The 27,651-nt window shown below is 48.3% G+C and overlaps 1 long non-coding RNA gene across 1 annotated transcript; it reads right to left on the reverse strand.

The window, feature by feature from the left end:
* Positions 1–12,480: 12,480 nt before the first annotated feature.
* Positions 12,481–14,742, reverse strand: LOC139604316 (uncharacterized). Its single transcript, XR_011683941.1, has 2 exons — positions 14,483–14,742; positions 12,481–14,299 (listed from the first exon to the last, which is right to left on the reverse strand). It is a non-coding gene; the product is annotated as an uncharacterized lncRNA (long non-coding RNA).
* Positions 14,743–27,651: the final 12,909 nt, after the last annotated feature.

The following is a 27,651-nucleotide window of genomic DNA, read 5'->3' on the forward strand; positions in this document are numbered from 1 at the left end:
CAGATAAGCACCAAGGGACCAAAGCAGGCGTGCAAAGGACAAAAGTTCAAAAGATCAATCATGAGGAAGACCACGGCCTTCAGCCTCAGAGACCACCAAAAGACCCCCATGCAACCACCACCGTGAACAACGCATGCTCAGAAGGGCATGGATCTCATTACCATGTGAGGCCAGGAGAGGCGGGGCCAAGGGGCGAATATGCACGGAAAGGTTGTGCAATGTGATGTATATGGAACACCTCTGTGAATAAAGATGTGGCTCAGACCAGGGCTCAGGGCACAAGTTTTCACAAGAGCTATTGTGCTGGTGCCAGGTGCTGACAATACAAGTCTACTTCATACCTACATCAGGGTGTGGAGTCTATTTATTCCGTGTATCATTTCACTGCGATCCCCCATCACCCCAGCAATAGAAACGGGCTCTGCCCCCACATGTCCTGATGGGATTGGAGTACACTGTGCACCAATGCCAACAAAAGCCTCGGATTTCTATGGCTCTCACACAGCCCAAAAGACACAATTTTCCCTGGCCTCTACCTGGCCATCCAGGAAGAGCCACAGGTCAACTCATGGGGTGTACTCCCTCTCCCTAGCTGGGGATGTTGGGCACTGACACTGGGGCCTCTGGTTTTGTTACAGATGGATAATGAGATGATTGGCTCTGGCAATTCAGGGATAACTATTGTGTGAATATTAAGAAAAGCTTTAATGATGTATAGTTATGTTATTGTAGTTTAGATGTCCTCTGCTCTCCCCATAGTTCCCTTTTCCCCCCCTGTATTGTTACCATCAGACAGCCGGGGTTGTCTAGGACAGGTACAAAGAAGGCTGCACATGTGCCCCTTGCATGGGGCAGTTGGGAATGGACAAGCTTGGTGCTTAAGGGGGGTGGCATGGCAACACCTGATCTCCAATCCAGTTACAAGAAAGCAGTCTCCAATGATAAATGGCAAAGAAGAGCTGGCTGACAGACCTTGGGATAGGCCAGGGCTGGCTGATGCAACCCCCAGGTGTGTAAAAGACTGAGCATCCATCTTGAAGATGAACCTGCCACCTGGTATGCACAACAGCAGTCCCCAGCACTGCAAATTTTTCCTTTTGTAGTCCTTTTGTTGTATTTTTGTCAAGGTTTAATAAACCTTTTCTAAATTTTCAAAGCGAGCTGTTGTTTCTCACAGGTTTGCACCGGTGTCACATGGGAACTATTCTTGCTTAGCTCCTTTCTCATCTTCTCTCTGAATTTTTCCTGTTCATCCTTGAAACTCAACCACAGCAACAACATAAGTGTGTATCAGAACTCACAGTCTCTTGGTTATCCACTAAATGCATTGTTCCCATGAAGCTGGAGTATTCCGATGGCCCATGCAGCACAAGGCTCCACCCCATTTGCACTGTGCACCTGACCTTGTCAGGGTCATTATGCTGTCAATCCCTTGCAAAAAGTTTCTCCATTACTGCCATTTGTCTTAGTGTTGGAGGTCAGGATTTCTGCTATTTTTTCTTTTTTCTCCTAGGAATTTTCTCCCATTTGTTGCTAAGAGACTGATACTTAAGAGAGCAAAAGACATGGCTGGGAGGAGGAGGGGGAAGGGTACACCGAGCTGCTGTCTTACCTTAGGGGTTTTCTCTTGGGAAGGGCAGGGACACCACAAGATTTTGGCCAGGGGGTGAGGGGCTAGGCTCTGCTCCTCTCACTCTCTCGGGATCAGAGGAAGGACAGCCGGTCTGCGGTCACTGCCTGGAGGATTCTCTGCCACTGTAGATCTTTTGTCTTGCCACTGCTTCTCCTACCATGGCTTGCTGCTTCCAAGGTTCCTGCTGCAGTCCATTTCACCAGCTGGAGGTGCAGCAGGACCGGCCGTCCCTGAGGGTTCCAAAGGCAGCCCCTTCTCCATCCCTTCCACCCCCGCCCGCCATTGCCGTGCACAGAGAGGCAGCCGAGCTCGCGCCACAGCGCCCCCTGCAGCCCCGGGGGAGTCATTGCCCTGCCCTGCCCGGCCGGGAGCCAGCAGCGCCCCTGCTGGCTGTGCCTGGAGCTGTACCACAGGGGAAGGTGCCTGCAGCCGGGACAAGGCCGGCCCTGGGGCTCTGCGACTGCTCGTCGGTGCTGCCGGGCTTGGTGTTTGTTTGCCTTGTTATACACACACGCTAGTAAGGACCTGCTATTCCTTTTCTCCTATCTTTGCCTGAAAGCCCCGTCATTTCAAAGTTAGAAGAATTCGGAGGGAAGGGGCTCATATTTTCCATTCTAAGGGAGCTTCCTGCCTTCCTTGGCAGACACCTGTCTTTCAAACTGACACACCCAGGCATTGGATCCCTTCCTTCTTGTTCTTCCAGTGTGGTTACTGAAAGTCTGGTCAGAGAGAGAAAGTCAGAAAAACTTTCCCAGGCATTGCTCTGGGAAGTTTTGGGAGAGTTCAGAGAAAGAATTAAAACAACAAGATTAATCTTTGCAGTTGGTGTTTTGAATGTGATGCTTCTTGTAAGATGTTCACGAGAATGGTGCTTTTCCTAATTAGCCAATGGTGCGAGGGGTGTTGATTAAGGACCAACCAGGTCCAGCTTTATCGTAACTGTCTATAAAGAATGTGTGGTGTCTAATAAACTTCACATTTGCCTTCGGAGACCTTGGAGTCTATATGTCACTTCATTCACCCATTCCTAATACAACAGCAACATTCCAGGGCTTTCTATCATGGTGGTTCTGCAGGCTGTCCCTGTAAGCAAACCTTTCTCCTTCACTTGTTATAAGCTGCTCCCAGAGAGAAAGGGGCCCTGGCTCACTCACAAACACCTACTCAGTCCCCACATCCTAGGCAAAGGAGCGCAGAACCCTTACTTTGGTATCTTCAAGTTGCACGCCTGTACCTAGCCACTCCCTACCAAGTTGTAATCCCCAGCTCTCCCAGTTGTCAATCCTTCCTATCCCTGCCTTTGTTTCCCCAGAATCTTCCTTGCTTTCCCCTCCCATTGAGTGTCAATCCTCCCCTTAACCTGCCCTTTCTTCTTGAGAATTCCCTGTCTATTCTGTATCTGTCTGGTTCAGCTGTCTGTCTTTGCCCGGACACGGGTAGGGTGGTTCTGGGGCAGCCCGCGCTTCAAAGGACGAGTCTGGACTCTTCAGTTTCTTGGTCTTCAGATTGTTTGTTATTTCTTATCTACAGAATTTTCTTTCTGCCCAACAGATGTCTGACCTGCAAGGCAGCCAAGGGCACTCTGACCATCCATGAGGCGGTCGTGTCTTTTTATACTAAAAACTACATATATCATATTTACCTTTATTTCCCAATACGTTTCACACACATTAGCAAGTGCACCTTCACCATGGACCAATCCCCAAGTTCCAACATCACCACAGAAAATGGATGACAAGAAGAAGAAAGAAGAAGGACGAGACACGCCCTGATCCCTCCATCTTGTCTCCATAACCCCCCTGTACCAAAACCCCTAAATCGATATTTCACCCTGTACTTATATCTTTTTTGCACTCTTCACTCCCAAGTGGCTCTCACGTCCTCAAACAGGTGTCACCTCCTTAGCAGGATCAAAATCAAGCTACCAGACGATCCTGGCAACATTCCAGGATTTCCGACCCCCCTCCAAGGGTTCTCTCAGTAACTCTGGAGTTCCGGAGTGATGTGCTGAGTTCCCACATGTATCTTTTAGAACCCTGTTGGCTTACCCACGTTATGTCCCTCCCTGTTGCTCCCTTATTGGTTCAAGTGTAAAATGTCCCGCCTTCAACCCCTCCCCTATTGGTTTGCTACCCTAAACCCCTCCTCTTGAGTGATGTTATATAGGCTCTTGTTCACCCCAAGTCTTTGTCTTGGGAGCTGGTCATGAAATAAAGACACCCCTGTTTCACCCCCAAGACCCGTGCTGCTGCCTTTTTTCCTCCTGCGCCAAACCACTGCTTGTGCTGAGATTTGCCAAGCTTGTGAGGGGGATCTGTCGCGCCCCTGTTGTCGTTATCACCTGGCCAGGGCATAGTCTGTGCCGCAACCAACAGCCGCAATGCTCTTAGTCACAAGACCCTTGTTTCCATAAGGAGCTGCAAATTGGAAAAATATAGCCACAAACATGTGCCAACCAAAGGTGGTAAGCCAGACCACATGGTGCCAATTAAGGAGGTTCTTTATCCTGTATGAAAATGGGTTACCCAAGAGCTGTTATTCTCTTTTCACATTTCCTCTCCATGCTTTCCTGACATATACTGGGCACAAGTAATTGTCTTGGTTTTAAAAGACAGATGTCTGCCAAGCAAAGCTAGAACCTTCCTGGACCGGAGAAGATGACCCCTTCCTGCCAAATTATTACAACTTCCAAATTACAAGCTTTCCAAGCAAAAATAAACGGAAAGGAATAACAGTTCTCTGCTATATATATACACATATATATATATATGTTTTATATATTTATATATATAAAGCAGAACAAACAACAAACAACAAGAGAAAACAATAACAGAGTTTTCCACCCGTCAAGCACCACTTTCCCCTTTGGTGTAGTTACAAGCACAGCCGGCAGAGGGCGCTGGCAGGCCCCAGGGAGGCCGGGCAGGTGCAATGATTCCCCCCAGCCAGCAGGGGGCGCTCCAACGGGAGCGCGGCACCGTTCCCAGCTGTGATGGAGTCTCGGGTGAGGGGGAAGAGGGGAAATTGCTCCTTTGGTAAATTCATGGGCAGCAAGCAATCTCAGCACCGTCAGCAGCAGCAGGCAGAAAACAGAGAGGGCAGGCAGATCAGATCAAGCAGCAGTGGATCTCAGGATCACCCACCGGCAGCCAGCAGAAACCTTGAAGGCAGGCAGATCCGATTCTAGTGCCAAGTTAAAACGCAGCCATACCCCCGGCTAGATAAACATGAACACCCCAACACCCCCACAGCCACCCCTCCCATTCCTGCCCTGGAATGGAAGAGGCAGCCCCGGCCCCACCCTCGGCAGGATCCCAGGTGGGGCTTACACCTGTCCTGATGTCCCCCAAGCTGTGGAAGTCCCAGGGCAGGAAACAGGGACAGTTCCTGGCAAAAATGACCATGAGATTTCCCCCTCACCACAAGACACCCTTCAAGACTAGGTGAAAGTAACCCTCTGAAAGCCCAGAACAAAGGGTCTGTCACATGGAAATCTCCTTCAACAATGACCCTGAATCCATCCTCGTATGGATAAGGCAAGGACGTCTGTGTTTCAGAACCCCCTGTGACAACTTAACAGTAGGTAACACATCCAGCTCGCCAAGCACTCAGAAGTCAGTATTTGTAACTTTACTAACAGAGCAGGATGTGATTTCAACTATTACCTACCAGAAGCTGTGTTACAGAGCCTACACGTCAACTTTTCTCCACCACCAATTGAAATGAACATTACCATGGTCAAAAAACTGTTGGAACATCGTGGCCTGCACAAACTGCTACAACAGCGGAAGAAGAAAAGTCAGAAGACACTGATCAGCGTGCATCACAATATAGAAAAGGCACATCATGTCCTAGAACAAAAGAAGAGGCATGGAGAGAATCACTGGTGGGAAAACTCGCTTGGATGGTCCCCAACTGCCCCAGGCTTTTCCAGCCTAAGCTACATCCTGCAGTTGTGATACTGGCACTGACTGGGATGGGCTTTGTCTTCATCATTGCAGTGTATGTAAGAGTGTGTACCTAATCCAGCAATCAAGAAAACAAACCTGTCCACAAATACAAAGGTTGAAGGAAGGACAAGCAATGTGTTTGTTTTGCCACAACCAGATGCTGTGTTTTCGTTCATAGATACTACTTGGTTTTAACATTTTATGAAAAGAACTGATTGGCTCCAACACTGAGCCGAGAGCCACCAAAGAGACTGACTCAGTGAGGTGGGCATTTGCTTTATTAGGCACTGGCTATGTGGGGATTGCTCCTCTGTGAGAAATGGATTTGTAAAGGATTCTCAAAACCTGACTGAAAGCTCACAGGCTCTTGTACATCTGTATGCAAACTCTGAGATAAGGTGTGCTGTCTTAGGAAGGCCATGAAATAAAGATGACATTGTTGAGAGAGAGATTGAACAAGAAACAAGTTTCAAAAGATGGCCTTGCAAAAAGACCTGATATTCTGGAGAACTAGAACTGTGAAAGATGCATTGCAGCAAGACCACGTGGGGTAAAATAATAGGTGGTTGGGGTTAGAAGTATTAGCAGCACTGTGTGGCAAAAGGAAGTGGCTGAAAAACATTGATAAGGAATTGTAACCGGGAAACAGGGTGGCTTCTGATAGAATGGTGTTAGGTTTTCCATCTCTTATGTCTCACCCTTCTGTGAGACTGGTAATGGAACAAAATTTTTAAAATGCCTCTCAGTGGCCCCATCTCTGTAAGGCTGGGATTTTCCAGCATTCCTCCTAACAGGCACACTCAGCACTTTGCACAGCACAATATATGGTTCCACTTCAAGTACTTTCATTCCATTCCTTGGTTAGGAGAGGTTATAAAATTACTTCCCAAAAGACATTAATATCATTAGCATACGTGACAGCAAGTTCAGTGTACTCTGGTGGTGCCACTGAAGAAGGCTCCGAGTCTTAAACTGGGGTCATTCCAATGAAGGCCAACAGTCTTATTCAGTCTGCACTATCAGCTTTCTTTCTGAAGCATGCACAGTCCATCGTTGGCTGTTTCAGTGGTTTCAACACATTCTGTTCCTCTTAGCTTGGTGCATTCTTTTTCTCTTATCATAAAATGGCAAAAGCACATCTTGCTTCTTTGGCAGCTGCTTAATATTGCTGACCATTAATACTGAAATCATGCACATATGAGTTACCTCTTCATCAGCTCCTTTCACTGTGGGCTCTGCTCCAGGCTCCTGTGCCCTGAGCTGGGTGCCAATGGAGCCTGGCCCAGCTGGGCTGTGGGGAGGGTGGCATCGCGGCTCCCCGGGCAGCAGCCGCCCCGCTGCCCCCTCCAGAGCCCAGTGCCCGCGGCTGCTGACTGCCTGGCAGGGCTGTGAAGGGAGGGAAAGCCAGTGCTGACTAGATGGAGCCCTTGGAAAAGGGGCTGAGCCTGCACCAAGTGCACCCTCCTGGCGCTCTCTCAGCTGGCAGGGGACAGGAGCCAAGAAGTCCAGTACCTGTGCCACACCCTGCTGTGGCTGAAAAGCCCACAGGTGTCTCTGTGACGGGTGGCTATCAGGTTCTTTGGTGAGCCATGGGCCTTGGCTTCCCTCCACAACCTTCCCCACCCAGCCCTGCCACACCCTGCCACACCCCACCCCACCCAACTTCACTCTGCCCCACACAAACCCACCCTGCTCCACCCTGTTGTGCTCCATCCTCATTGGCCCAGCCTCTCCCAGGCCACAAACATGGGCTCCCCTCCATGCCCTGCCCCACCCAGCCCCTCCCCACCCCACCTTGCCACGCCCTGCCTGGTGAGGCCAGAGCACACGCACAGACTTCAGGCCCACGTGGGGCAATAATGTCCGGTAGCTTTGGGCTCATCCCCTTGCTCCCTGCTCCCTCCTGGCCATGGCCAGAGCTGGCTGGCATGGCCCAGGCACAGGGGGTGTCCTCATTTCCCTGCAGATCCAGGATCTGACCGTGGCTCTGTTACCCTCTCTGGCAGCCCTTGAAGAAAAGGACAAGGACATTAGCCCTTCCACCAGAAGCCTGCCTCCTGCTCTGGCACCTTGTGGGCTGCAGCCTCCTCCTGGCCTTGGCACGGGCACCTGTGCGGGTCCCGTGCCCTGGGCTGTGGTGCCATTTTGGGGTCTCTGCTGCTCTCCAGGCCTCCCGGGAAACACTGCATTGTTCAGCCACATTCCTGCACAGGAAGGATCTCCAACATGTGCTGCGGCTGGATCAGACCTGGAGGTTCGGCGAGGGCCTGGTAAGGACGGCCTGCAAGCCCCAGCCTCGGGCTGCAGAAGCCCCCTGGCCGCACTGCTCAGTGAGTGCAGCTGGCAGCTGCGCCCCTGCCCAGCGCTGCAGCCAGGGCCGCCAGCCTGCGCCCCACACGCCGCTGCCTTCCCTGGGCCGCGCGGGCTCTGCTCCAGGCTCCTGTGGCCCCGAGGCGGGCGCCGATGGAGCCCCAGCCCAGTCTGCTGCTCCCTCCAGAGCCTGGCTCCAGGGCTGTGTGGCAAGGAGAGGCCAGTGCTGGCTGCATGGAGCGCCTGGCCAAGGGGCTGAGCCTGCACCCACTGCACCTGTGGAGACCTCTGGGCCTGCCAGGTGACTTCCTGAAGCTATGCCCTGGAAGAATGTCCTCTAGATTTTAACCCCTCGCATGGGCTCATGTGACATGCTGTCAATCAACCCTAGTGCCACTCCACCTGTTGGTCCATTGACTATTCAACCGCCTGTTAACCATATATGGTCAAGCTTGTAGCAGTTTCTGTGTACCCTCATTGGCCTGTACCCTTGTCTGTTTATCCTTGTGTTTCCCTTTTGGTCACTGTAATCCTTTTCCCGTTCACACTTTCAGGTGATTGCTTGTTGCTGTTGGCTCTGCCCTTTTGTACCACTATATAATCCTGGCTCCTCTACCTCTCCCTGTCTTTGTCCCTGGACCCTTTCAGAGTGGAGCCATCTGGAGCCCCAAACCTGGACCCGTTCTGCAGTCCCTAAAAAGCCTCTCCAAGAGGCCATGGCCCTGGGATTTTCACGGTCCATTCGGTGCTCCTGATCCCCAAAGAAGATTTCCAATTTTCTGTGGACTTTTCGGATGGGGTGACCAACATTCCTGTAAGTTCCTGAGGAAGCAGAAGACCGGTTCCTTCCTCAGGAGCCTCTAGGAGATTTTTTCCTTTGACCCACCAATGTGGTGAGTGTTGGTTTGGTTGGGGTCAATTTTTCTTGTTTCCTTTTAATATCTTAGGGGGCAGAGTGTGTGAGATGGGTTCCAGTCTTTCCTTCTTATAGCAGGAAGTTTATATACAAGTTAAAAAGACCATGATAGATAACAATGTTAAACTTTCAAAGGCAAATTTAAGGGCTTTTATTTGTTGAGTCTTCAAACATTTATGATGCAACACAGAATTCTGTTCTTTCACTTAGTTTGTAGGATATAAATAATGGGGAGGAAATTGTATCTCTTACAATCAGAGGGGAATTTTCAAGTTGGGAAGTTTTACCCTATTTTTCGTTTAATTTACAACACGATTCCGGGCTTGAGGAAAATTTGGGAGTTGTTAATAGTCCTACACACCGGTTACAGCCCCAGTTGTTGTATCCCTCTCCCCATGTACCATCACCCTTGTCCCCTCAGGAGAGGCCAGGAGTTGGAACCCGCCCAAAGGCGCAGGAGTGCCACCAGCCTTCTGCCATCTCCTGCCTTCCTCTGTCCCCTTCTCAGGATGGGCCCGTACAACCCATCCTGGGTTCTAACCTAAACCTCCTTCCTCTGCCCATTTACCCTTTCTCTCCATCGATTCTTATGTGTCAAAATGGGTACCGGCCCATGAGGGGACCCGCCCTTCTGACTGAATTCTGCCAAATCCTGCTGCCCAAAATGGCACTGATCTCATGAGGGGATCTGCCATTTGGAGCCCTTCTTCACCAACATTTCTCACCTTGTCACATCAAAATAGCGTACGTGACCCTCCTCCTGTTCCCGCTCCCACTCTTCCGTCGGGCTCCTCCCTTTCCAATGCGGGCCCTGTCTCCCTTCCCTCCTCCAGCTCCACCCTTAGCAACAATGACACTTCTGGTTCCCATGTCCCTGGGACTGGAAGTAGATATGATGGTGAGTGGAAGGAAGCCATCTTGGTTACCGGCACCCCGTGGCATTGAGCCTTAGCGGTCAACTGCAGGCCCTGCACCCCTCTTATTCAAACACCCCCCTCTACAGAGGAGTCCAGTGATTCCTCAAGCTCTGATACCGAGCCTGTGGATAACTGGACAGAGGTGCGGAAGTTTGCTGCTAGGGATGGAAATTGGGAGATAGCTGGGAAATTAGCCGCACCAGTTGTGTTCAAACAGGGAAGGAGCCCAAAATGGGAAGCAATGCCTTACAAGGAATTAAAAGAGCTTTGCAAGGCTTGCAAAGACTATGGATGGAGGTCACCTTACTTTAAAAATTTACTTAATGTGACTTTCTCAGCCCATGCTCTTGTGCCGCATGACATCCAGCACATGATGTCTCTCCTCCTCTTGCCTACTGAACTCCTTTTGTGGGAGTCATTGTGGAAATAACAATTAAAGGTCCGAATGTAACAGTGATTTTGTTCAGCGGCACCCCTCCTCAAACTGTCCATCTGCATCTTGTTCAGATTGTAGAGAACATTATAAATACTGTCCCCACGTTCAAAGCCACCAACAGCTCTATCATCAGCCAGCTTACCAACCAAATCATCAACGGCATCTGGGAAACTTTCAGCTGAGTGCTGGGTGGGCCTGTGCAACAATAACAAATGCCAAGCCATTTCACGCCTCTCTCCTGACCACCTTAGAGAGCCAACATGCAGGGAAGTAATTTATGATGACACCTACTATAAAAAGGAATTCAAACTCCAGGAATCCTATCCAAAAGTTCAACCAGGTACCTGAAGCATACTGGTAAGCACATTTGCAATCCATTTCTCTAATGAAATCATTTACCACCTTCCAACTGGTAAATCTGGCCATTTCAAAACACCAAGGGACGTTTTAGTTATTGGGGACTCTAGTTTCTGACTTGATTATTTACAAGTGTTACTGGAGGTTCAAACTGTGCGATGGAATAATGAAATTACAGTGACTGTTGCATGCACTAGTCCCCCTTGGTTTTTGCCTCAACATACACCTATTGCTCAGGCTTTTTTATTACCGGATTCTACTGATATTGTCCCTGAAAATCCTACTGCTTTCTGGGCAGAGATTGTGGGCCATGACAGACCCATCACAGAATGTGGCCTATTGAGCAAAGGGGATAAAGTCTTTCTCTTAGGAGTGGTGGACACTGGAGTGGATGCCACCATCATCACCCGCTCTGTGTGACCAGAAGAATGGGAGCTTGTCCCCACAAATAGTGTCATCTCAGGAACTGGAGGAGCAGCCACTTCTATGAGAAGTAAAAGAACAGTCTTCAGGGAAGGAGCTGACGGCCAAATTGGTACTGTTGGACCGTTTCTAGTGAGGGCAACTGTCATGCTGTGGGGCAAAGACATACTATCACAATGGGGTACCAGGCTAGAAATCCCTTCTCCACCACAGGATTTCTAGCTGGGGACAGTACAGAGCACACCACTCCTCTGCTCATATGGAAAAGAGATGATCCAGTTTGGGTGGTTCAGTGGCTCCTCACTGAAACCAAGCTAAAGGCGCTCAAAACCCTGAGAGAAAAACAGTTACTCAAAAGGCATATTGTTCCATCAAATAGCACTTGGAATACTCCAGTCTTTGTTATCAAAAAACCTGGAAAAAATAAATGGCAGCTCCTACAGGACCTTCGTAAAGTCAATGCCGTCATCGAGGACATGGGCCCCCTCCAGCCTGGCCTGCCCTCAGCCTCAGTGTTGCCCCGGGATTGGAAATTAGCCATTATTGACATCAAGGACTGTTTCTTTAATATTCCACTCCATCCCTGACATGTGCTAAGATTTGCTTTTTCAGGACCATCTTGAAATAGACAAGCCCCCCTCAAACATTGGCATTGGTTAGCTCTTCTGTAAGGAATGAAGAATTCACCAGCCATTTGCCAAATGCATGTGGCCCACATCCTTTCACCTATTCAAGAAACATTTCCAGATGCAATAATTTTACATTATATGGATGATATCCTAATCTGTGCCGAGACTAACTCCTAACTCTTATGTTGAGCTTGTGCTCAAAAGGACTACTCAAACTACCAAAGAAGCAGGGATTCCTGAGCCAAGAGAAAAATCCAGTGTACCCGCCCATGGACCTACCTGTGACTTCAAATTGGCGAGCAGACCATGGCACCCCAGCAACTCTCCATCAAGGACAACACAAGAACCCTAAGGGACCTACATCAACTGTGCAGAGCAGAAGTTTGGTTTGTCCACTGCTGGGAATCACAATGGAGGACCTTGCACCACTCTTTAACATCCTGCGAGGTTGTGAGGACCCATCACGCCAGAGGCCTGGGAATCTATCCAAAAGGTATCTCAGGCCCCATCCATGAGGCAGGTTCATGGGGTGGATCCTGCTTTACCATTTCAATTTGTAGTTCTGGGTATGTCACCCAGATTTCATGGATTGACTTTTCAATGGGATCGCACCCTAAAAGATCAACTCTTAATCACTGATTGGGTGTTGAGGTCCCATCAGCCTATCAAAAGTATAACAACAGCACAAGAAGTGATGGCTCAACCCATTATAAGAGCTACAGCTCATCTCCGGACCCTAGCGGGATGTGACTTTACATGCATCTACATCCCATTGGCTACTTGTCTTGGTTTCGAAAGACAGGTGCCTGCTAAGGAAGGCAGGAGCCTCCCCTGAAATGGAGAATGGAAATCTTCTTAATTTCTCTGAATTGCTATGAATTTTAAATTAAGGGGCTCTCAGGCAAAAAATATGGGAGCAGGAAAACGCAGTTCTTTAATAGGGAAGAAAAAATAAAAGGATAATATAAAACAATGCAATGCACTAGAACAACACTGACAGTGTCAGAACTCGACACCCTGTTGGTCAGGGTGTTGGTAGCAGTCTAATTGGAAATGTGGCTGCAGACTTCTTGAAGTGTCAGGTGTGGTTCTGTTGGAGCAGGAGATCTTGTAGAAAAGGGTGTATGCTTTTTCTGAAGATCTAGTGGAAGAAGAGGCAGCTGCTGTTCTTCTGGGAAATTTAGTGGAGAAGCTGTGCTGGTGTTTCAGAACTTCTGGATTATATCTGTGTAGCAATGCTTGGCTCCTCCCTCTGGGTGGAGCATCTCACAATGGGATGCTATGGTTTTTATCAGTCATGCAGTGGCGTTCAATAGCCTGTTATCAGCAGATGTCTCCTCCCAAGGGAGTAGTGGTTGTCATCACTCAGAGAGAGAGATAAGACAAACTGCCCACTTGACAAAAGACAACTCCCACACAGATAGTAATAGAATACATCTTGCCTTGCAACTTAGAACGCTACTTTATGTAGTCTGGACACTTTGCTCCAGACCAACGAACACCTCCAGTTCACCCTTGACAGCTACCCAGGGCAAATTTCAATTCATTTACCAAAACATAAAATAGCTGTGCCTAAAGTATCAATTATCAATTGATGATCTTGTCCTTTCTGTATTTTCCCATTCTGGCAATATTTTGGATAATTTCCCCTGGCTGGTACCTAATGCCCACAAGGAAGATTGCAAAGGTTGTTGCAACTTAAGGATATCACTACCAGGTGCTGTCAATTTCTTCATTAATACTTCAGAATCCATTGTATTTAGAAGCCCTAGTCCCGTTCCCAATAATCCAGTAAGGTCTTTCTTCTGTCTGGATATATAAAGCATACACTTCTGCAGCCACATAGTCCAGTCCATAAAATCAGTTCTTAAAAATGGAGCACACTCAGGCCAAATGGCAGAGGCATTTACTTGCATTGCCATCTCTACCCTATTTTAATCAGCAATTTTTGAATTCCAGCCTTCTTAACAGTATACGGTCCAGTTTTGGTCATTATGGGAACCATGGGATCTAGGGTGATTTGAGTAGTCATGGTTTCTCTCAGTGTTGGTACTGGTTGAGTAATTTTAACCCTATGCATTTGGGAAGCAGTACAAAACTGAGTTATAATATAATCAATCTTAAAATCCTTGATTGCACAACCTTCTATTTTGTGTCTAAATTTTGGGCAATTGGTTAAGCATTTGTCACAGCATCCAGGGCCAATCTGAATAAGTTTCATGGATTTTTGATGAAATTCATGGAACCCATCCTGGACAAACACATATTCCCATCCCCAAATATTTCTCCTTTCCCACACACTTGTATTTGTAACTTTTAGCATCTGATGCAGAGACTTACAGGAGTCAGAGCCATAGTCTTTCACGTGGCACTTATCTATACCAGTCACATTATATAAAAGTGATACTGCATTAGCTGTGGCTATAATGATAATCACATATGCCCCAACTCTCCAGGCTACACTCTCCTGATTATCCATTATAACTACAAACTTTTATTCTTAAACTATGCTTATCATATTACTCACACCTTATTTATTCTCCTGAGAAAGTTTTCATTTCAGTTTGCTGTCACCCGGTATATCTTTCCAGAGTCCCTCGGGAGCCTTCTTCCCTTGGGAATGATGGATCCAGGCACTCTGTTCCTTATACTTGATTGCAGTAAAGATGATGAGGAGCACTTGGAATGGTCCTTCCCACTGCAGTTCCAGAGTCTTCTCTGCAAAAGACTTAACATATTGCCGTGGTTTAGGGCAAATTTGGAGGAGAATGTCCAAATTAGGGCCCTTCCATTAAGCAAACCCACACAGCCCCTCCCCCCAACCGGTTCGGGAAGGATTCCTCGGAGAGGAGTGGAAAGAACCTGTTTATGTAATAGGCACAGCACACCCAGCACACAAAATGAACAATACTAGATGACACCGCTCTGAAAAGAGATGACAAATTCAGAAAGTCTTTCTTGGGGGGGTGGTCACTCTGTTCTCAGTTCCTCCGGCGCTGGGGCAGCTGCTGCAGGCCACAAGGTGCAGAATCTTGGCGTTTCCCAGGTCCCAGTCCAGAGCAGGTTCGAAATGGTCAGAAAAAGGAAAGGAGAAACAGTCCAGGAAGAAATTGGACAGTTTAGCTAAACTAGCTAATGAGCAGAAGCAAGCAGAAGCGAAGCAAGCAAGAGCGAGAGAGAGCAAAGTGAAAAGCAAAAGCAGAAAAAGCAAGAGCTGCAGTCTCTGTGTCCCGCCAGGCTGATAAGAAAACCAAAACAAAACTTTCCCTCTTCAGAGCCAGCCTTAAAGGTACAGAACATAATATCCAACATTAATAGAACACATGAATGGGGATACAAGCATCATAACCTCACCCTGGGACACATATACATAATCCCCAGGCTGTACATCATATACTGGTCCATCTAATTCTCTGCTTCGAGCCCCAGCCACATGTTTCTCAATTTCTCTAAGTTGTTTGTTTAGGGCCACCACATATTTGTGTAGGGTTTCTTCCCCTGCTTGAGTGGGTGTTGTCCCTTCTTGAATTCCATATGGCCTTCCATACAGTATTTCAAAGGCACTCAGTTTCTCCTTTACTCTTGCTTTGGTCTGGATTCATAATAATGCTAATGGAATGTCAGAACCCAGGATATTCCTCTGACTGCCCTGAAGGACTCGAGACCCTGGCAGGGGGCTCAGAGACCTTGGCACGAAGTCAAAGACACCCATGCCTTCAACTTTAACCCATGGAAACAATTACCAACTTTGTGCAAAGATGTACAGGCCACAAGAGTTTGAATAGAATGATAGTGAATTTATCACCGGGTAAAAATGTAGAATTTGGGGGTTTTTAGAATGGGGGTTCAAGAAGCAAGATGGAGGAATCTGGGCGTGTTCTGTCTTTCTCCTTCTTCTTCTTCTTAGCCTCCATCTTCTGCTGTGATGGTGGCACTTTTGCATTGCTTTATTAGAGTAGAGACAAACTGTCTAACATAGGTGACAGGTATTGGAAAATTATTGTAAATAAAGTGCACCTAGTTTTTAGTATAATAAGATAGCACCACCCTGAGGGCGGTCAGTGTGCCTGAACCCGACCCGCTAGACAGACCTCAGCGGGTCAGAGAAAGAGTGTTAGAGATAAGAAAAAATGAACAACCTTGAGAACGAGAGCCAAGGAATCCCTTCTTCTTCTTCAGTCTCGGGGCTGGGAAAAAGAGACATTCTAACACCTCGGGGTCATCTCGACCTCAGAGACCCCATCAATGGAAGAACCTGAGGCCAAGGTAACTGCACCTCTTGTCTCAGTATTATTATTTGCTGCTTTATCAAGTGATTCATTTTTTCCACTTGACCGCTTGACTGAGCATGATATGGAGTATGAAGTTCCCAGTCTATGCCTAAATGGTGGCTAGTTTGCTGCACAATTTTTGAAATACAATGTGGCTCTCTAGCTGAAGACATTGTGGCTGGGACTCCAAAAAACGCGGTATTATTTCTTGTAACAATGCTTTGGTTACCTCCCGCGCTTTGGCAGTTCTCGTAGGGAAACCTTCTGGCCACCCTAAGAAGGTATCTGTTAACACCAATGGGTATCGGTACCCCCCTTTCCTGGGTACTTCTGAAAAATCAATTTGCCATTGCTGCCCTCAGGTCCATAGCCTTCCCCAGTTTGCCCAAGTTTTGGTTCAGGAATATTTCTGGGATTAGTTTGGAGTCAAAGGGTACATTGACGAGTCATCTGAATCAGTGTACTTTGCAAGTTTCTGGCTAGGATTCTGTCTTTCCAGTAATTATACAAGGCATCTATTCCCCAGTGTATTTTCTCATGTTCGTCTTTGACTAATGACCAAAGCATGGAAGAGGGGATCACAAGCCTTCCTTTCCCTTCATCTGTAACAGCCCATCCCTCTTGATTATAACTTCCATTCTCTTTCTCAATCAGCCTTTTTTCTTTTTTACTCTACCTTGGCTTACCTTCAATAGAATTTTGTCCATCTATGATTAACGCTGCCTCATGTGTCTCAACAACCTCATCTTTAGCTGCTTCTTTTGCCTCTCTGTCGGCCAGCTCATTTCCTTTCCTGAATTCAGAGCTCACTTTTTGGTGTGCCTTGATGGGCCTGATGGCTACCTTTTCAGGTAACTGGACTGTCTCTAACAGTTTTATTATCTCTTGTGCATGTTTAATGCTCTTTCCTTGTGAGTTCAAGTCCTCTTTCCTTCCAGATGGCTCCATGCGCATGGACTACCCCAAACGCATACCACGAGTCTGTGTAAATATTGATTTTCTTTCCTTTTGCCACCTCTAAAGCCCAGGTTAAGGCAATTATTTCAGCCCTCTGTGCCACGGTGTTGGTTGGTAAGGATCCAGACTCTATTACCTCTTGCCTTGTGGTAACTGCATACCCAGCGTGCCTTTTTCCGCTGACAACGTAGCTGCTTCCATCAGAAAACCAGGTCTCAGTGTCCTTGAGAGGGATGTCCATCAGATCTGGGTGACTGGAGTTGGTAGCTTCCATAGCCTCCAGGCAATCATGGATCACTGGTTCTCCCATACTACCACTGAGGAAAGAAGCTGGGTATCATAATGTTAGATTCCACAGTTTCTACATCATCTTGTTCTACCCTTATGGCTTGGTATTTCAAGAATCTCTGTGGGGAGACCCAATGTCCCCCATTTACTTCCAGCATTGCAGACACTGTGTGGGACACTAGCACAGTCCTCTTCTGGCCCAGGGTGAGTTTACGTGCTTCCTGGATGTTCACTGCCACTGCTACAACCGCTCTGAGGCATCCTGGCCATCCCTTAGCCACTGCATCCAGTTGCTTAGAGAGGAAGGCGACTGCCCTGTGCTACGGGCCCAGATCTTGTGCCAGTATTCCCAAAGCAATTCCCTGCATTTTGTGAGAAAACAAAAAAGAATGGTTTGCTCACATCTGGAAGTCCCAGGGCTGGAGCTGACACGAGGCCTTCTTCAGTTGGCTGAAGGCTTGTGTTGCTTCTTTTGTCCATTGGAGATCTCTGATTCCTTCCGTGATCAAGGCATGCAGGGGTTTGACTAACAGTCGGTAATTATAAACCCACAGCCTGCACCACCCGGTCATGCTTAAAATGGTTCTCAGTTCTTTACTGTCTGGGGCTTTTGGGGTCTGGCATATTGCTTCCTTGAGATCCTGTCCTAAAGTTCTTTGTCCAGCACTGAAACCTCGTAGCCCAAATAAACAACTGTTTGCTTCACCATTTGGGCTTTCTTCTGGGATACTCAATACCCCTGTAGGCCCAAAAAGTTTAAGAGACTTTCCACCCACTCTATACATGGCTCTTGAGTTTTGGTAGCTACCAGAAGGTTGTCCACATTCTGTAACAGCTCTCCTTCTTCTGATGGAGCTTCCCAGGATTCCAGATCTTTTGCAAGTTGTTCCCCAGATGTCGTAGAGGAGTTCTTGAAGCTGTGAGGCAAAACTAACCATGTGAGCTGGGTTTTGTGTCCAGTTTTGGGATTTTCCCAGTCAAATGCAAAAATTTTCTGGCTTCCCTTATGGAGAGGAAGGCAAAAGAAACCATCGTTCAACTCAAAAACAGTAAACTATGTTAGTTCAGATGTTAAACGAGTTAACAGAGTGTAGGGGTCAGGTATAAATCCTCAGTTATCTTATTAACAGCTCTTAAATCTTGAACTATTTGGTATGATCCATCAGGCTTTTTAACAGGTAAAATAGGAGTGTGGAACTCAGACTGACACTCTTTCAATAGCCCTATCTGTGAAAAGTGTTCAGTTACTGGGCTAATCCCTTCTCTGTCTTCCTTTCTCAAAGGATACTGCTTGACCCTAACCGGTTGTCTTCCTTCTTTAAGCCTAATTTGCACTGGGGGTGCATTCTTTGCTCTCCCTGGTATGTTAGAAGCCCACACCCCAGGAAATACCTGATCCAGAATTTTCCTATGAATCTCATCTTCACTTTCAACTTTAGCCTCATTGGTTATTAGCATCAGGCTTAACATATTGTTGGTCCTTAACTGTGGATATTCTCAGTTCAGTCAAAGAAAGAACAGAGATAAATTCTCCCAGGCTGAGCCTGGGAAACTTAGAGAAAAGATTTAAAACAATTATTCTCTCTCTCTCTGTAACCATTGTTTATAGAAATGGTTCTCCAGAGTGTGCTCTTCACAGTTCACCAATAGTGTGAGAGGTTTTTACTTTGAGACCAATCAAGTCTCACCTTAGTGAGTCACATTATAAAAGACCTGCTGCCTTCATTAAATTGCCTTCTGATTCACCTTCTGAAGACTGGAGTCTTTCATTCCGTCCCTGACTCAACAGCATCACTTAACCTCCTTAACCTCCACAGTAATCTCTCCATTTGCTTCTAATTGTTCCAATAGATCTCTACCCAAAAGTGCTGATGGAGTATTGGGTAAATATAAGAACTTGTGAATTCCCCACTGTTTCCCAAGTTTATATTTCAATGACCTACAAAAATAAGCTCTTTCAAATCGGCCAGTTGCCCCCTTTACCTTGACATCATCATCTGTTACTGGCATTAAAGCTTTATTTAGCACCAAAGATGTTGCCCCTGTGTCCATCAGGAAATCCATTTCCTTTTCTTTGTTCCCAAGTTTCATTATAACCAGAGGGTCTCCTAGGGTAAGATCCTCGGGTCCACATCAGTCTTCCTTAACATGGGCAACCTCCACCCCCCTTTTTGATCTCTTCTTTGTTCATCACCTTTTCTTCGTTCTGGGCACTGGTTCTTCCAGTGTCCAACTCTCTTGCAGAATGCACGTTGATCTCTCCTTAGCCAAGGTGCTCCCTGCCTTTGTAGCCTTTGTCCACATTTCCCTTTTTCTTCTTCCCTTACTACTGCTAATAATTTTTTCATCCCTTCTTTGCACTTTTCTTCCTGGTTACTAAATACTCTCCATGCCTCCTCTAGCAAAGTCTCTAAATCTCATGCTGTCAGACCCTGTATCTTCTGAAGTTTGTATCTAATGTCCCCTGTAGATTGTCCTAAGAATAAACTCACTAGATGTCGTATCCCTTCCTCAGATTCAGGATCTAAGGTTGTAGAATGACACATTGCAGCCCACAAATGTTCTAGAAATTCAGAAGGTGTTTTGGAGGGACCTGGCTTAATTGTATATAAGGCTGACCACTTCATTGTTCTAGGAATTGCCCTTTCTAACCCCCTTACTATGAAGTCTTGATAATCCTCTAGTCTTTCAACATCACTACCATCATTAGCATTCCAATGTGGATCCTGAAGAGGAATGTCATCTCTTCTATCACTCTGTATATTCTACAAGCCTCTTCTGCTAAGCCCCCTGCTACCTTTAACATCAATTGTTTTTCTGTTTCAGTTAAGGCATCCAATAACAACTGGAGATCTGACCAATCAAGTCAATGCTGTTGAATCATAAACTTTAATTCCTTTGCAACACCTATCGGGTCACTCCGATAACGTTTAGCAATCTTTCCTCAACCCTCTAAATCCAGTGTAGAAAAAGGAATTTTCACTAACATTGTCTTCCCTTCAGGGCTTAGTGCCTCCCTCAAAGGTGCTTGTATCATTTTCTTAGTGTGTTTCCAAGTCCAGGAGGCTATAGGACCCTCTGGAGGGGACTCCTCTCGTTCGCTGTCTCTGCTGGGTAGTTGGAAAACTTGAGGAGTAGTTGAGGTGGGGGATAGAATAGAAACGGGAGTTGAACTTGAGATAGAAGCCGGAGCTGGTCCAGCTGGGCTTAAAATCAGAGCTGGAGTTGAAATAGTAACAGCTTTGTTTAAAGCTGAAGCTGGGGCTGAAATAGTAGTTGGTTTAATTGGAGTGGGGGATGGAATATGAGCTGGAGTTTGGACAGAGGTGTTAGAGGGTGGAGCAAGAGCTGGAGTTGGACTTGAGGGTGAAGTCTGAGCAGGTGGAACAAAAGCTGAAGTCCGGACAGGGATGTCAGGGGGTGAAACAAAAGTTGGAGTTGGAGTTGAAGGTGTAGTCTCACGAGGTAGAACAAGAGTTGGAGTTGAGGTTGAGGTTGTTCCCAAATTTGCTGCCTCTCTCTGTCCCCCTTGCTTCCTAGGGGGTGGTTCAAACAGATCCCCCAACTCTTGCTTCAGTGAGTCAGCTGGGTATACCTCGTCTGGGTGTGTGCAGCACTGATTTATGGAGCATGCATTACAACACCATTTCAGCCTTCCCCTGTTAGCTTCATTATCTTTTTCCAGAGCCAACACAAAGGGGTTAGAGGGAGGCCTGAGTCCAAAATCCCTCTGCCACTCAGGGTAATTCCAGAGGGAGAAAAACATGTCAGCATACATCACCTCTTCCCATTCTTGCTCCCGCCTCAAAAACAACATATGCTGTAACAAAGTCTCATAATGTAGGGTTCCAGTTGGGGGCCACCTGACCCCCTCTTCGAGCCTATAGAGTGGCCACCACTGTGTGGAAAATTTCACAAGGGTCCTTTTATTTTCTATCCCTCCATACCCTACTAGTTCCTTCCAGTGTGTCAAATACACCCTAAAGGACTACTTTTGGGGATCTCTTTACTCTGGTTGCTTCCCATTGAGCCCAAACCAATGAAGCAAAGGAGTTCCTCCTGTCTGTCTGGCCAGATTGGATTCTCAGACCAAAACTACCCCTATTATAATTACAAACACAAACCCTCTACCTAAAACCACAAGTGAGCCCTTAGCAAAGGCTCCAAACAAACCAGTTGAACAACTTCACACTCAACGTGTGCTACACTTACAACTTTTGGCACAGGTTGGCAATGTTGCCTCAAAAATACATCACAGCTCCAAATGCGACTACAACAACACAATCTTCTTATTCCCGCGGGAAACACTTCATACAATCTAACAATATAGAAATACATTACACTGAAGCACTCAATTTGTATATTTCAAATTCCACAAACATAAACACCCTTTTACCATGAACTCCACCTGTTACCATATATTCCGTCCCCCATAACTAAAATGCAGGCACACACACAGTCACAGTGGGGAGGGGATTTTATTAAGGATCATGCACCCCACTCACTTTGTTTTTCCCCAGCTGTTTCAGTCACCCAAAAAGGGAACCGTGGGTCCAAACTTGCATCATGCTAACAGCACGTCTCAACAAATGCTCTCACAATCGTTCTCACTGTCAGGACACATTCACAACAACAGAACCACTTTAGACCAGGATTTGCCCTTATGACTGGTAGCCCCAATTGCTACCCAACTGAGCCCTCTACGATGAAACAAATGGCGAAATCCCCTTCTTTCAGAAACAAAAGCCCAAGCTCAGTACAATGGTTCAACAACTCTTTCTGCTGACAACCAGATTTCAACTGCAACTTCAGCCTGCAAGCACACTGCAGAGGCACAAGTTGCGCATGGAACGTCTCCCACAGCTTAACAAATGGCCTTTCCTGACCACATGTACACCTTAGAGATCACTACTCAAAACTGTTTAAGTTTTTAAACATACTGTTTTGTCCAGAGTTTTAGTAGTCAGGGGTCCTTATCTCCTGCTGGATGAACAGGCTGGGCAGCAGAGGCTGCTCTTCCAGGAATATCCCTGGGCTTACCCCGAGGACGTCCATGTCCTGAGCTGCTCTCACAGCCGAGCAGTGTCTCCTCCTGCATTGGCTCGCCAATTGAATCATTAAAACTGAAAATCACAGACAAAGACTCTCTAACTTGTCAAAGTTAGAAAGTGCTATGTTTATTACGCCAGAGGGTGGCACCGTGGGGATAGTCCCCAAATGTGTGATTGTGCCACACAAGGATTTTTGCCTTCCATTATTTCCCAAAATAATACATATGCATACCCCCAGCACCTCCAATCCCCTCTCTGTATTAAAATGAGTTTATTAGTCCTTCATGCCTCCACAATTCTTCCCTTGAATTGGGTGGGTGATCTCAAACTGGGTCAGTGGTCCCAGGGATTAAGTCAGGAAAGTCTTTGTCAGGTCTCTGGGACCCTCTGGCATGATCCAAGCCCCCCTGCTTCATGATGGATTGACATAGAGTCCAAGTGATGGGCATTGTCCTCCTGGTTTCAATAATGGCTCCTATAATGGTTCACTTGCTCCACTTTCTTTTACAAATGAGCTCATAATATAACAATTAGCTTTAGCTTAAGAATCTAATAATCATTAACCTATCGCTGGTGTATCTAACTTCAATATGAATTGGCTCTAACCCTCAGCTGAAATCTTAACCATTTAAAATGATGATTCAATTGGTTGTTGCTGTTGGCTCTGCCCCTTTATAGCAGTATATAACCCTGGACCTCTGTATCTCACTGTCTTTGTTCCTGGATCCTTTCAGAGCATAGGTGAAATAAACCAGCACTGGAAACCTATACAATGACCCTTCCTGCCTCTGCCATCGTCGATATTAAGCTGCTGTGTGTGAGCGTGGTATTTGCTGTGTGCTTGGTGGTGTGCTCTCCTTGTGGGGACACTTTAGGAAGACTGCAGCAACCAACCATCAGCCCACACTGCAACATGCACCCTCCTGGAGCTCTCTCCAGCTGGCAGAGGAGAGGAGACGAAGGGCTGAGCACTTGCACCAAGCCCTGCCATACTTGGACAGCCCACAGGAGATCGTGTGACAGGAAGGCATCAGGTTCATCAGGAAACCACAAGCCAAAGATCCCCTTCATTATCCGCCCCACCCAGCCCTGCCCTCCTGTGCCCTGCCCCAAACTTCCTCCCCAACCCAACCCCATCTAAGCCTGCCCTATCCTGCCCTGCCCTGTTCTGCCCTGTCCTACTCCACGCAACCAAACCCCACCTTGCCCCTCCCCACTCTGCCCTGCAATCCCTGCCCCGGTGCCGAGGGCTCTGCTCCCTGTGCGCAGCAGGGCTGCCGTGGCCACAGCACACACTTTGATTTCAGGCCCACGTGGGGCAATAGTGTCCGCTAGCTTCGGGCTCATCCCCTTGCTCCCTGCTCCCTCCTGGCCATGGCCAGAGCCGGCTGGCATGGCCCTGCCTCAGGGGTCTCCTTGGCCTCCTAAAGATCCGGGATCTGACCGTGCCTCTGTTCCTCTCTCTCGCAGCCCTTGAAGACAAGGCAGAGGACATCAGCCCTGCCACCAGAAGCCTGGCTCTCGAAACAGCCTTTGTCCTCTGGGCTGTGGAGAGAGCTCCGAGCTCCAGGCTCCATCTTGCAGAAGCTGCAAGATCAGTTTCACAAGGCCCACAAGAAACGGCCTTGTCCCTGGGGCCACAGCTGGCTGTGCTACTGAAGCTCTGAGGAGAGCTGATTTGAGAGGCTCTCTGTCTGCTGGGGCCATCTGAGCCCCAGGGGGGATTTTTCTTTTCTTTTCTTTAAGATTGTTTTATTCCTTCTTTTTTGTTGTTCTTTAGGATATAAATATAGAATGTGTTCTAATACCCAGACTCCCAGGAGCTCTCTTTGGTGCCCAGGGTCCGCAGGGCACGGGGGAAGAGGGGAAAAGGGGTGCTTGTGCCAAGCGAGCAGCCCTGGTGTGTGGAGTGGGGAAGGAGAAATGGCCAGAAGCCCCTTGGCCTTGGGTGGTTCTGCTGAAGCCTTTGTGCTGGCGACAGAGCGGCCGGGCAGGGGCCGGAGCTGCAGGGATCCCTGCTGGACTGGTGCCTGGAGATGGCCACAAGCCCTCCTGCCCAGCCAGGAAGGGCCATGTGTGTCCTCCTGCCCGTGTCTTGCTGGCTGCATTGCTGAGGCCTCTGAGGTGCCTCTCGATGTGGCTCCTCTGGAGCTCCCTCGGGCCTGCGCCGCTGCCGGGCAGCTTGGCCGGGCTGGGGGAGAGCCTGAGGGGACGATGGGGCACTGGGAGGCCGTGAAGGGATGAGGTGCTGCAGAGGCCCTGATGGGACAAGGAGCTGGGAAGGCACAAGGGCCCTGTGGGAGGGAGTGGCTGGCAGGAGGCTCCAAAGGGACAGGAGGCCCCTGAGGGGCCGGGCTGCTGGGAAGCCCTGAGGAATTGGGTGTCAGCCTTGTTATAAGTTGCGGTGAGGAACCAATCACCGACAAGTGAGTCCAAATAAAGTGTAATTTATTAATTGATAAAGCAAGCGATTATAGGCAAATTACAGCACTGAGTGAAGCCAACAAAAGGCTTGCACCCATCCGGGAGCGCTGGGTGTAGCCGGAGAGTCACCGCTCCAACCAACGGCCCACAGCACTTGGCAGTTCAGTCCTCCTTTTTATCTGTTGTTGTTGGGTGTCCTTCCGGCATTCTCTGCGTCTGTGCCGATAGTTGCTAGGGGGTCTTATTCTGCCTTCTGGTGGTCGTCTGGACGAAGGCTCCCGTCCTCTTCCTTGAGGTCTTACAATAGCCTTTACCATATATAGGCACATAGCTACATATAGTTACACATTTGCTTAGTTAGCCTTTCAACATATTAGCTTCTGACAGTTTGTGGTTTAAGCCTTATGACAGTTTTTTTGCAATATATTAGCCCGTTATATTCATCTTGCAACATATTAGTTGGTCACATCTATTCTTGCGGGTTTTCTATTATTGGCTTTTCCCCCTTCTATAGTCTTGATGAACAAACTAAGACATTAACTCATTACAAGCCTTGTTCCTGACAGCCGGGCGCTTCCCCAGAGAGGCTCCCACGCCTGGGGCAGAAGCCCTGGAGGCTGGGCCTCAGCAGGAGGGTGGGGACCCCCCGAGGTGCCCAGACTGGCCTGGCTGGGGACAAGGAGGGCAAGGGGGCCCTGCCGGGGCACGGTCACTGCTTGCTGCCAGGGCAGTGGGCAGAGCAGGGCTGGTGGCCAGCCCGGGCCCCCGCAGCTGCCCAGGCCATGGTGCTGAGGATGAGGCCCTGCTGACACAGAGCTCTGGGCCCACAGAGCTTCTGCCTCTGTGGCCAGGGCGGCGATGTCTCCTCAAGCAGGGCTGCTGAGTCGCTGCTGCCAAAGCAGCTGTGGACGCCACAGAAACAGCACCAGAGCGTGCCCAGGAACAGCAGCACCCCCAACGCCGGCACCTGCTCCAGGAGGCGTCTGCACCAGCCGCCATTCCAAAGGGGCCATACTCTGGGCACTATTGCGTGTGATTTAGCAAAAGCCTTCAGCGCACTCGGCCACAATGGCTTTCTCTTGGCTTGCCAGCCTCACAGCAATGCTTGGCAGCTGCCGCTGCAGCCTGTGCCCCTGACTGACTACAGTGACTGTGCTTGAGGGCAGACTCGCCCTCCACTGTCAGGCGTCCCAAGGCAGCAGCATTGATGCCATCGTGAGAGGCAGCACGAGCCCTGCGCTGCAGCTGCCGTCCCTCTCCTCTGTGCAGGCACCTTAAAAACACGTCCATGAGCTTCCAACCTAAATCCTGGATGGGCTTGAACAAAGGAAGCAGTAGCAGGCGCTGAAGAAAGGCAGGCACTTGTGGGCACCATTCAGGGATGGAGGGAAGCACTTTGGTGTCTGCTGAGGACATGGCCCTCTTCACAAGCTCAGGCCTTGCTGCTGGAAGATCCTGCTTTGCTCTTGCTGGAGCCCATTCCCTACCAATGCAGGGGCTTCCATTTTTTCCTGGATCAAGTCTGGTGGACCTGTGGGCAACAAGTCTGTCCCGTGTGCATCTGAGAGCAGAAAAGAGCAGGACATGGCTGCTTCCAGCACTTGTCTTGGCCGTGCCTTCAGGGGGCTGGCAGCATCATCAGAGACACAGAACAGCTTCTCCTGCCAGAGTTATCCCTATCCTCTGCACTTCCCCAGGTGTCTGTCTTGATGTTCACCGGGGACCTCCCTGTTTGTGGCCATCCTTTGCCATGCTCAGCAGGCAGCCAGTTGTGTTTGCACGTGAGCTGCCACAGGAAGACACACAGTAAGTGGAGCATTGAATAGCAGAGGCTGGGCCAATTCTTTTTCTTTCAGAATGCAAGAAAGACAGAAAAGCACAAGGAAACATGACAGTGTTTTGGTGGAGTCTCTTTCTCCTGTGAAATTCTGTAGCTGCTGGTCTTTCTGTGCTACTGCTAATCCCTTCCTTGAAAAGATCATTCCAGGAAGCAGCAACATCATCTGACACGTACCAAGTGTTGCCACCAGTTGCTCCAGTTGCTCCTACCAAGAGCCCCTGTAGGATGGAGCCCAGGCCCCAGTGCACAAAGTCGGCTTTGGCTGCCCTCTGGCAGAGAAGCCCTCTGGCAGAGAAGCCCTCTGGAGGCACAGGTCCCTGGGGCAGGAGATGGGCACCAGAGCTTCCAGGGGCTCAGGGGGACTCTGCTTTGGCAGGGACTCTGCCACACCTGCTGATATCACGGCTCCCTGGGCCCCAGGGCTCAGAGCAGCATTTGTGCCCTGGCACACACGCTCCTTGTCTCTGTCACACGGTCACACTTATCAGCAGTGTCACTGAGTCCTGTTCAGACGATGTCTTTGCCTTTCAGAGTCACTTTGCATTGGCATGTGGGGCACTGATATGTAATACGTTGTGTCCAAAATTTCTGCCGGACCCCTGTGGAACCAACCCCCACCCCTCTGTTCACCAATCAGGGGTGCAGATATGGGTGCTGTTGGGGAAAGTTTTGTTATAAATACATATTACAATATTGGCTTTTTGCAAATATTAAGATGGATTCTATATGTGTATTAGAGTAACTTTGCTATAAAAACATAGGGTTTTTTTCTGTTGTTAACTAAACCTAGACATAGTAGTTAAATAGCTGATATAGCATGTTTGTGTTAAACTGCCTGCTTGGTTGGGATAACATTCAATAAACCTATGATGGAGACCCCTGCTGCTGACATGCCAATTATCAGCACCCACCATCTCTAGAAAAAATGGACCAAAGCCCAAACAGGAGGTGATAACAAGGGCGAACTCAAATCACCGCCACGAAATGCACATGCTCTGAAAAGGTGGGCCCAAGGAGGAGACATGCTAAACAATTCTTAGAACATGTAAAGTAATTTGGGGAAAAGTTTAAATATGCATAATTGCTTATGACTATGCAGTAGGCTGATGCAATAGAAAGGGTATGTAAAGGACATCTCTGAAACAGCAGGTGTGCTCTTGGCTGAATGCCAAGCACCTGGCCACAAAAACATTGCTTTATTCTCTTTGTCTCTTATTGTCCTTTATTCAACTTTTAAATTTTTACCGGA

This window comes from Agelaius tricolor, unplaced genomic scaffold, assembly GCF_023055355.1.
Source record: "Agelaius tricolor isolate 1412-34295 unplaced genomic scaffold, bAgeTri1.0.p SCAF_49, whole genome shotgun sequence".
Classification (NCBI taxonomy): Eukaryota; Metazoa; Chordata; class Aves; order Passeriformes; family Icteridae; genus Agelaius; species Agelaius tricolor.